At 50.0% G+C, this 10,363-nt stretch overlaps 1 protein-coding gene across 3 annotated transcripts in view; it reads left to right on the top strand.

Annotated features, from left to right (window-relative positions):
* The first annotated feature begins 3,038 nt into the window (after positions 1 to 3,038).
* The window catches only part of LRRFIP2 (LRR binding FLII interacting protein 2), a 100,551-nt gene continuing 93,226 nt past the window's right edge, over positions 3,039 to 10,363 (top strand). For 2 of the 3 annotated variants that reach the window (XM_019508989.1, XM_019508988.1), the window contains exon 1: positions 3,065 to 3,287. The gene's annotated coding sequence lies outside the window, so the exon portion shown is untranslated. Of the gene's footprint in view, positions 3,288 to 10,363 lie in introns of all 3 variants that reach the window. The other variant, XM_019508990.1, reaches the window with a different exon arrangement.

Here is a 10,363-nt window from a genome sequence, read left to right as displayed (position 1 = left end):
CCCCCCACCCCCCCCCCCCCACATTGTAAAAAGCCTTCATCTTAGCTTTAAGTTGTAGGGAGCACTTCCATCTGCTGAGGAGCCAAGCGTCCCTGAAACCAGGGACTAGAACCCTGGATTCCCCTTTTCATTAGGTTTCCCATTTTTTTGCTCTTTTTTTTGGTCCCCAAAATTTTGCATTCCTTTCAGCAAAGGGACGCAGCTTCAGGAGAGGTAGAAAATATCCCCATACAATTTAGGTTATAGCCAATCGTGGTTAAGGTAATGTCCTGGGAGAGGGGAGTATAATATAGGTGTGAACCTTCTCCTTAGCTTCCCAACTCCTGGATGAGTGCTGTAAGCAACCACAAGCCTGCTGTATGAAAGAGGCACTTTCCTCTTCCTCCTTTATTGGCCATATTTAACATGTAGAACAGGTCTAATTATACCATATTTTGTAAAGGGCTCAGTCCTGTCAGCATGTTATGTGTGCTACATACACATCTACTAGAACTGGCTCTTCAAAACTAATGCTATGTTTCTACCAGATTTCCATTTCCAAAAAAGAGGATGCATCAGGGCTACACCTCACTTCTAACCCACAGCCTCTTGCTCCCCCAGGCTATGCTGGTGACCCTCAGTCCCAACTTGCAGTCCCCTGGCCCTTCCAGTGCCCCTTACTCCCAACCCGCAGCCCCACCATTCCTGCTGGTGCCCTTCACTCCTGACACGCAGCCCCCCAGTGCCTCACACTCCCAAGCCACAAGCCCCCCACCCCTCCCATGCCTTCACTCCCAAGCCACAGCCCCCCTCATCCCTGTCAGTGCCCCTCCCTCCTAATCTGCGGCCCCCCCCCTCCTCCCAGCCCTGCTGGAGCAGGCCCCAGCTGCCCCCATCCCAACCAGGCTGGAGCGCGGCGACTCCAATTCACTTGGGCAGCAGCAAAGCAAGTCTGGCCCCAGTGTGGGGTGGAGGGAAGAAGACGGGAAGCCTGTAGCACTTCTTGCCCTGGGCTGGGGCTCCTGCGCCACGCCAGGCAGTTGGGCCATGGCTCTGCTTTTCCCACCCCGCAAGGCAGCATCTCTCAGCTGCCCCACCCCTGTGAGCATGGGCATTGGCTTCTGTGTTGCTGGCCCAGCCATGGAGCTCCCCGCTGCCCTCAAAGTGCCTCCCTTCCCCCGCTGGCACAGCCCCAGCTCCTGGACACCAACCTCCTGCACTGCCAGGCATCTGCCCTCCTCACACACCCATCCCCTCTGCACACCACTGACACACATATGCACACACACACCACCCCCCTCTGGACAGCCCCCAAACCCTGCCCCTCCAACCTCTGCCCCCACAGATTTACCTGCATTTGGCTGCTGAGGCTGCTCCCACCACCTTGCCTGGCTGTATGTCGGCCGTGTGTGCACACGCAGACACACGTGGTACCCTGCCTCCAATCGCCCTCCCCCTGCTCCCACCAGAGGATCAAAGCAAAACAGTGCTTCAGATTTAAAAAAAATGGAGGATGGAAATTGGAGGACTCAACAAGAAGACATGTCTGGGAAAACCCAGACATACGGTAACCCTACTTTACTGCTTGGGTGGTGATCTCATCAGCATGCACTGCTCACCCACTCTCACTCTACATGTCCAAAACCTGAAAATGAAGCAGTGGAGTTACCCCTTGGGGTTTTCTCCAGTTTCTGCTTTCAAAAGCTGTCTGCAGCGTGCTTAAGAGCAGCAACAAAGGGTGCCCTCTGGATGGCTTTACAATCTCATTAAAGTTGAGGTATCAGTGTGTCTGCCTAGTGCTGGACTAGGCCTGGGTAGAAGTAGGTGTCTACCTGCTTGGACCTGTATCAAACTGCAACGGTCTTCTCTGCAGTGGTCCTCAACCTTCTTTGTACCAGGACCCATTTGTACATATCAATGGCCAGTCCTGATCTAGTAAACACAGTAGTTTAAGTTGAAAACAGCACCCTGCCCCCCCTGCCTCATGGGGCAGGGGGGGGCCAAGCAGTCCCTCGCAGGGAAAATTCAGTTCCCCACATTTGTCTCCTTTAAGTGAGAATTCATTTTTAAAGTTTGTTCATGACCCTTTCATATATTTTGCGACCCACTTTTGAGTCACAGCCCATGGGTTGAGAAATGCGACTCCAGGGAATGCTTGGGTTGATCAGGAAACTGCATCGTGACTTTTAGGCCCTTTCGTGGCTAGATGGTGGGTAGGCAAGGTTTCCTTTAAATCAGTTTTTGAATAGGATGTTTAAACTCTGCTATATCCTGCTTTAGGTGCATCTAAGAATGAAAGCAAAAGGAAAATGCACCTGGGCCTTATCCAAAGTCCATGAAAGGGGGATGGAAAGATTCCTGCGAACACCTGAGCATTGGATCAGGCTCTAATGTATACATCTGATGATATTTCTCTTCCCTCCCTTCTCCCCCAACCCCCACTCTCAAGGTTGTGCAGAGCTTCCTGCCTGGTCTGTTTGCCCACAGTGCTGTTTGGCAGGGGAGAAACAAAGATCAAGGCTCAGGCAGGGAAGCCAAGGGTGGGTAGTCCCACACAGGCACCCAGGCTGTGAGTGTTTCCATGTGGCAGGAAAAAACGTAGAGAATAAAGGCTTTTTTCCCGTGGGCGGAAGGCTCCAGATGAACCCCCGCCTCTGCCTGCACCTGGAGGGAACTCCCCACGACAGCAGGAGAAACAGCCATTCCTCAGCCAGTCTCTGAGGCAGACACGAATGACTCAGTGGCTGGCAGGGCGCGCGGCCCAGCTGGCATGAGCATGACTAACTGGCAGGCGCTGAGTTTTAGGGGCCCCCCGCAGCCCGCCTCATGCTGAGATCACCTCTGGGGATCCAGGCGGGCCCTGAGAAGGACACCCTGCCCCGCCCCGTGACTCCCCCAGCTCCGCTGTCCCGCCGGCTCCTACTGAGCGGGGCCGGGGCAGACACTCCAGCCTGTAAGCTACGGGCGGGACAGACACGCTCCTGCCCCCGTCAACAACCGCCGCCCAGCACCGGACGCGCATGCGCCCCTACCCCCTCCCGTCAGCGGCACCGCCCGCCCTTATGGTCAGCGGGTGGCACCGCGCGCGCATGCGCACGGAGCCTCACAGCCGGTGACACCCGCGCGCCTGGAGGAATCGCCGCTGTCGCTTCGATCCCCCTCTCGCGTGGCACCCTGAGGCCGGTTTGAAAGCAACCGTCGCCATGCGGCTTTAACCGCTGCTGGGACCAGCCCGGCTCCCGCGCTCCCTCGGGGCGGGCCCCGCGCTGTCTCGGGCCGGGCGGAGCGGCGAGGCGGCCGCGCCTCAGGTAAGCGGCGCCCTGACACCGCTGGGTGGGAGGCACTCAAGCCCCCAGGGCCCAGCCAAGGGCCCTCCTGACGGGATGATGCTTTCAAGGTCGCCCTCCGATAGCCGGAGCCCCGCGCGGCTCCTCAGCGTCCAGGCGCCGGGGAGAGGAGAGGCAGCCGCCGCCCCGTTGTATCCGTCGGGGGGGTGGCTCTTAAAGGGGCCGCGCGGGGTTTCCCCAAATTCTGGGAACTCGCCTTGCCTCTCTGACCCTCTCTCTCCTGCCCTGTTTGACCTGGGGCAGGCTGAGGTTGTTGTGCTGTGTGCAGAGTGACAGTAACAGGAGAGAGGGGATCGTGGAGTTGTAGAAAACGAGGGTCGGGAGGGACCTCCAGAGGTCCTGCTCCATCATCCCAGCCAGGGCTGTGTTTACCTGGGTCTGCAAAACCTCTGAGGATGGAGAGCCCATGGTCACCCTGGGTATCTCTTCACTGACTTCCTAGTGAGAGTTTTTTTCTAAAAGTATTTTGCTGCAATTTGAAGTTGAGATACTGGATTTGTACTGGGTGGCTGGAGGGGTAGGGAGGGCCCTGCCTGAGGCAGAGGCTTGGACTAGATGAAATCTGGAGATTCCTCCTAGCTCCTCTTCCCTGTGACTCCACGATAGTGCCTGCCTTGCCTGCCTGTCTTCCCTGCCTGCTCTTTTGCCCACCCTCCTTCTGTGGATGGAAGAGGCCCGCCTGTTCTCTTTATTCAGGATTTTGATTAATAAAAAATGAGAGCTGGAATGGACCTCAGGTGGTCAGATAGTCTAAACCCCCTGCTCAAAGCAGGACCATCCCCAAGTAGATCATCCCAGCCAGGGCTTTGTCACTTTGGACCTTAGAAACCTCCAAGGAGGTAGATTCAGTGTTTCGGTGCTGTGGAAATAGCAAAAGGATCTGATCTCAGGGCTGGAGGAAGAAGAGCGTTGGTGTCTTTCCCCTGCCAATCTGTTTTACTGCCTAGTTCAGTGAGTCTCATCTTGGGTGTCCACACTCCCGCCGTGAGATCCTTTGAAGGTAGTAGGAGCAGATAAGCACAGACTCATCTCGGTCCCTGCCTGGCTGTTCCTTGCCTCAGACTACGCCCCTGCCAGGAGGTAAGCAAGCATTGTACAGTAATGAATAACTTAAGGTTTTGAACAGGGATGCTGCTCAATTCACACAAGTTGTTGAAGGTCCCTTTAGTCTACGGAAGGGTTCCTTGAGTCTGAAAAGGTTGAGAACCACTGGGCAACTTGGGCTGCTTAATTAATGGTGTAAGACTTAATGAAAGATGCTCTCCAAGCATATGCTCTAATTTTGTTAGGTTTAGCAAGAGAATGCAAGCCTAACCAGTACTTGAGAGATCTTCATGGGTGATACCAGCATTGTTTACTTTTAAGGCTACTGTCATTTTTTTAAGTCACAATTTCTTAAGCAAGTTCTCAGAGCAGTTAATAATTGAGTTGAGCAATGTTCTGTGAAATATGCATTAGGTCCAGCAGTGGTTGTTGCCCAGACCCAGAGCAACTTGTGGAACTCCTCCAAAGAACGGAGTTCATTTTCATTGTGACTCTTTAGCTAGCATATAGTAAATGACATAGTAGTATTTTAACATGCGTGAATTTTGGCATGTGTGATTCAGATAGGAAGCCAAGGCACCATGCTTTGTGTATGACATATGAAAGGCGTAAAAATAAACCACAGAAGCAGAACTGTCATATAGTTATTGCTGTACAAGGCATGGTCCAAAGATTGCTTGACAGCCACAGGGAAATTGTTTTTTTTTCTAATTTGGTGGGCAGATTTATCCTCATATAGTGCCTACAGAGGAAAATACAAAAAACCAAGTTTGATACCATGTGGTGATTAAGCTTCTAGTAAGTATTTGGTGATGCCATCCCACTGCATCTCAGAGTGGTAGAATTCAGTCTCTAGTTACTGTTGCCAAGTGGAAAACAATAGGGAGACTTTTTTGGGGGGAAGTCTATAGACAAGAAATCAGTTACGTTAAAGAATTGCCTGCTTATGATTGGTAACCATCATGTTTAGTAGTTTATAAGGAAAGGTTTTCCTCACTGTGATAAGAATGTGTAGAAATTAGAGGTGCACCAATACTTCAGTCCAATATTGAATCAGCACCAGTATAAAGAAAATTGGCTGTATTGGAAATGGGCCCAATATGGCTGATAATCTGGTCATTAAATGCTCGTGCGTGTGTGTGTGCAGCTGCAGCGCAGCACATAGGCAGTGAGGAACACAGCCTGGCAGCTTGGAGAGCTGTGTGCAGCTGGTAAGTCCATTGTGGTAGAAGGGGGGTGTGGGGGGGGAAAGATCAACGCCCCCAACAGTGAAAGAGGGAGTGGGACAGGGCCTGCGGTAGGCAGGTGCAGGTTGGAGCTCTGACTCATCCCAGGGGGGGCTGCGCCCCGGATCTGCATGTGGTGGGGCAGGTGGGCTGCAGCTGCAGGCTGCAGCTGGGGCTGCTCTGGACTCTTCTTGGTGGGAGCTGGGCTTGGGGCAGGTGGCAGTGGCACTGGGAGTGGGCTATGGGGTGGGGGGTTGAAGCCACTCCAAATTTTTCCATAGCATTCCCCCCCCCCCCCGCGCTGCCACCATCTTCCTGGCACAGCCCCAGCTCAACCCCCGCCTCCACCAGTGCTCTGGGAAGAGCCGAAGCTGTGTCAAGCAGGCGGTAGCATTGCGAGGAGGGGTTGGAGGAGGGCTATGGCAAAATTTGGGGTGGCTGCAGCCCCCCCATAACCCCTTCCCAGCGCTGCCGTTGCCCACCCTGAACCCATCCTCTGCAGAGAAGAGCCTGGCTCCAACCTGCAGCTGTAGCCCACCCATCCATCCCTGTGCAGATCCAGGTAGCGCACACTCCTCCCATGCCCTCCTGGGGTGCACACAGTGGCCAGAGCACTCCCCTGTGTCCCCTGGACAAGCTGCGACTCTGTCCTGTGCCCTGCCCTGGCTGGCCAATGTCTGTCCCAGCCCCTGCCCCACTCCCTCCGTCACCGTGGGGGGTGTTGATCTGCCCCCTGACATCCCTTCTCTCCCCCCTCCCCTTCCACCATAGCAGACTTACCACCTGGATGCAGCTGTATCAGAAATTGGATAGGTATCCACCGAAAGGCTTTAAAAGTTGTCTATTAGTATTGGCTCCCAAATCTCTATTGGTGCACCCCTGGCAGAAATATTTGAAACAAGATATTAGCTGCTTATTATGTTATATCCAGTAATTTCTTTATAACTATTTTATACTAGATAAAAACATGAAATGTTGTAAAAGAATAGCTGTGTCTAATTACTGGGTGGATAGGTACTGAACAAGGTTCTAACTCTGATTAGGCACATATAGTATAATTTAGGAATGATGAATAGAAGTAAGGTGTGTGGGGTTGTGGTTACCACAAAGCAGTCAATGAAAAATATTTTACAAATAGTTTGCTTTCTCTCATTCTTTTGAAAGAGAGTGTTGGATCTGATTTTTGGTAACCTTTATTTCCACACTGTTAACTCATCTCTCTTATGAAATGAACTAGACTTACCAAGTTAGTAATACTCAAATAACTTGCTCAGTTTTTCCATTATTGAGCATTGATACTTAATTTTTATTTACAGTAGATATTGTAATATAGAAATTGAATGTTATAGAACATGATCTGTTAGTATAGTATTTTAATTTTTTTTCATTAATTAGAAAACATTACTTTGGTATCTAGTAGCAAAATGTATGTTCAGTGAGTAATGAATCTTTCCTTTCTATCATTTTAGCCAAAACATTATTTTAAAAAATGTGGGTCATGAAATAACTGACAACACCATAGTACTGATGTTTCTTTAGTCATGGAAATAAACTGTGAGCTTCCATTAAATCTTACTTTATATTAATGGAATGTTAAAAACAAAAAAGAACATAAAAGTCTTTTTAGCTGATATATTTGTTATAGCTTTCCTGGTATTTTTTGAGCTTTAGGGTCTCCCCATCATTTAATAGAGAGCTGTCCAGATAATGGCCCACAGTTGACCCATGGACTCCCGCTGTTGTTACCTCCTTGGCTTCCTGAATTTTCTCCCTACAAGTCTGAGTGTCTCTTCCCCTGCTCCCCTTCTGTCCCCCAGATTCCACTTCCTGCTGCCACACCAGGGGTGGCACAGCTCACAGTTAGATAGTGCAAATTTAACAGATTCTAAATGTTGCCTTGGATCATGTCCTACTCAGGGCTTGTCTATACTTAGTCCCTGCTAAGCCTGGGCTCTCTGCCTAGAAAATAAACCCTGCCCACTTGCTCCTGTGTCTGTAGAGCCAGGCCTTGTTATTAAGCAGTATGGACAGCGCAGGAGTAACCCTGAATATGTGCCTTGGTACTACTTTAAGAAACAGAGATGTGCTGGCCTATCCCAAGCCATTTATGTTGCCTAATTTCTGTGTTTAGGTACCTGAGATTGAAAAGGCAGGGTTTATTTCCTCAAGGACGGTCCAGGCTCAGCAGCGAGGTAGCTATAGACCAAAGCTTAAGATTCAAAACCTTGTTTAGAATTTGACAGATCTATTTCTCTTGTATTTCTAACAACTTTGGATAGTTTGAAATCTAGAGATGCTTGAAAATCTGTTCCTTATCCTTATTCCTCAAACCATAGATGCTTCAAATAGACTATACTTAATCATGACTTGAATGGCATGAACATGTTGAGAGCTCTAGGGATGTCTCACCCTCAGTGTATTGGCTGTACTACTTCAGCCTTTTGAGTGATGGCATCTGGTACTGCCTTACAAGATATTTGCACTTAACAAACAACAAATGTACCAAAAGCTCCACATGCTCAACTGGTATTATTGAGGTATTTTGATCCTCATTCCTTTGTTTGGACCCCATGCGCTTTACAAGTCTTTGTTTTTTGTTTTGTTTTAAGGCAGCAAATCTATTATTGTGAGTGTAGAACATTTTGGTCTCTGTTGGATATTGCATCAGACTGCTATTATCATTGGATTTGTTATAGGTTATCTGAAGGCTTTCATCTGAAGACTGCTGCATTACAAGGTACTGAAGCTGTGAAGAGCTGGACACAGAATATTCTTATTTGGGTCCCGATTACGGCAAATGGTAACAAAATCAGAAAGAGCAAAGTATGAGGCTTTTTTCCAATATTCCCCAGGGCCACGTCCAGATGAGCTTGCCCATGTGGTATGTGGTACTGCAAACCCATCTGTGGCACCGCATACCACACATTCAGATGTTCTTCATGCTGCAAGGTAGCGGGGAGGGGGGATCATTGACTCTGGGAGATTCCAGGGTCAAAAAAAACCTGTGTGGAAAAAAAGTGGGGCAGAACATGTATGGCTGGCAACTCTGGCTACTGGCCAGGCTTCCAGCAGCAGGATCGCTGCAGCTGCAGCTCCCTGCGGCCCCCAGGACCTCAGCCTTCCCTGCTCCATTTGGGGTAACCTGCCAGGCACTCTGGAGAAACAAATGTCCACACTCATGTGGATGCAGCCCATTAGGGCAGATTTAAGCCATTGAAACTAACTGGTATCTGGGAAGCTGGGTTTTGGCATTTGGTAATGAGAAAAAGTATGGTGATGTTTTCTTTATCCTGTTGAAAAGGAGTCCTAAATACTTCTTGTATCAGTATCTCTGGTAGCATAGGCTTTGCAAGATTCAGGCCTGGTAATGTTCAGTTGTCCTCATAGCCTGCTACTGTGTCATAAATAGGGTGACCATCCATCCTAGGCAAACCTGAACATTCCCAGCTTCTCTAGTCCCCCCACCCAGCAGCAGCAATGTCTGCCCAGCCTCCTCCCTGGCACGCCATGCCTCTCTGCATCCCTGCCAGACTCCACTCCAGGACTTTTGAGTGACTGTTTGGGACCAGACTACGGGCCCTGGGATTGTTCAGGTTTTCCTGGGATGGATTGTCACCCTATTCATGAAGTACAATTATCTTTTGTAGTTAGTCAGAATTTGTGTAATTATGCTGAAATTCTAGTTTGGGATTATCACTAGGATTTCACTTTCTGTTCCAGTGCAAGAGACCACTTAAAGTGAGTCTGAACCTCAGCAAGATAGGCATATTACTCAAGAAAGAGCTTCAGTTTCAAGTGGGGATCAGGGGAGCTGCTGTCTGCAGATGGATCCTAATGAATCCTAATCCCTTCAGCTGAATACTAGCTCTTTCCACTTGAATTTGGCAGCTGTTTTGGTCTGTTATGAACTTGTCAGAAGTAGACCAGTATCTTATAGTTTGAGTCACTTGCTACCTGATAATTTTGAAGACATTCTCCACCAATCAGAAATCCCCTGTGGATTCAAGGGTCCACAACTCAAGGCAGCCAGCAGGGCCAGAATTCCCAGGCCTTCTGCCTTGGAGTATAGAGCCTAGAGTTTGTAAAGACTTTGTATGGAGTTTGGTTCATAGTGCTTCCAGGCTTTCCGTTGCAGATATAGGATTTGGAGCTTGATGGAGCTTAGGAGCCTGCCCAAGAATATAAGCCTTGTTACACAGTAATTTTCAGCAGCTCCTGGAGCACTTAACCCTTGTAGTGTCTGCCCATTAACAACTTAAAGCAGTTTTAAGCACTTGTTATGCGGCTCAAAATTACACCATTCTAGGGTAGGATTCTCTCTGATCCGCACTACCTAGCTCCTGTTTCATTAAGGTGTGGCCGTTCCCCACAGATGTGCCACCCAAGCTGAAGTACTCCAGTGTCCCAGGATATCTCACACCCTCACCTGTTGGGGAGGGATAGAAGCCTGTTCTGGTTCACCAGCCCTCTAGTGCAGTGGTTCTCAACCTGGTTTGTACCAGGACCATCTGTAAACAGCAATGGCCAGTCCTGACCCAGTAAATAAGTAGAAAACAGTCTTCAGACCCTTGGCTCCTCACTTCGAGCCCACAGCCCCCCCAGCCCTGCTGGTGCCCCTCAATCCTGACCTGGCCCCAGGCTCCAGGCCCCCAGTGTGTGTGGGGGGGTGTGTATGAGGAGAGTGAGGGCATGCCCCACCAGACATGTGCTCACAGCAGGCATGGGGCTGCAGCCTGGCTTGACCGGCATGGGTAGGAGCTGCCTCCA

This window comes from Gavialis gangeticus, unplaced genomic scaffold (assembly GCF_001723915.1).
Source record: "Gavialis gangeticus isolate Ggan-Ray unplaced genomic scaffold, GavGan_comp1, whole genome shotgun sequence".
NCBI lineage: Eukaryota > Metazoa > Chordata > Crocodylia > Gavialidae > Gavialis > Gavialis gangeticus.
Note: the sequence above shows the minus strand (reverse complement) of the source record. Positions and strands in the feature narration are given on the sequence as shown.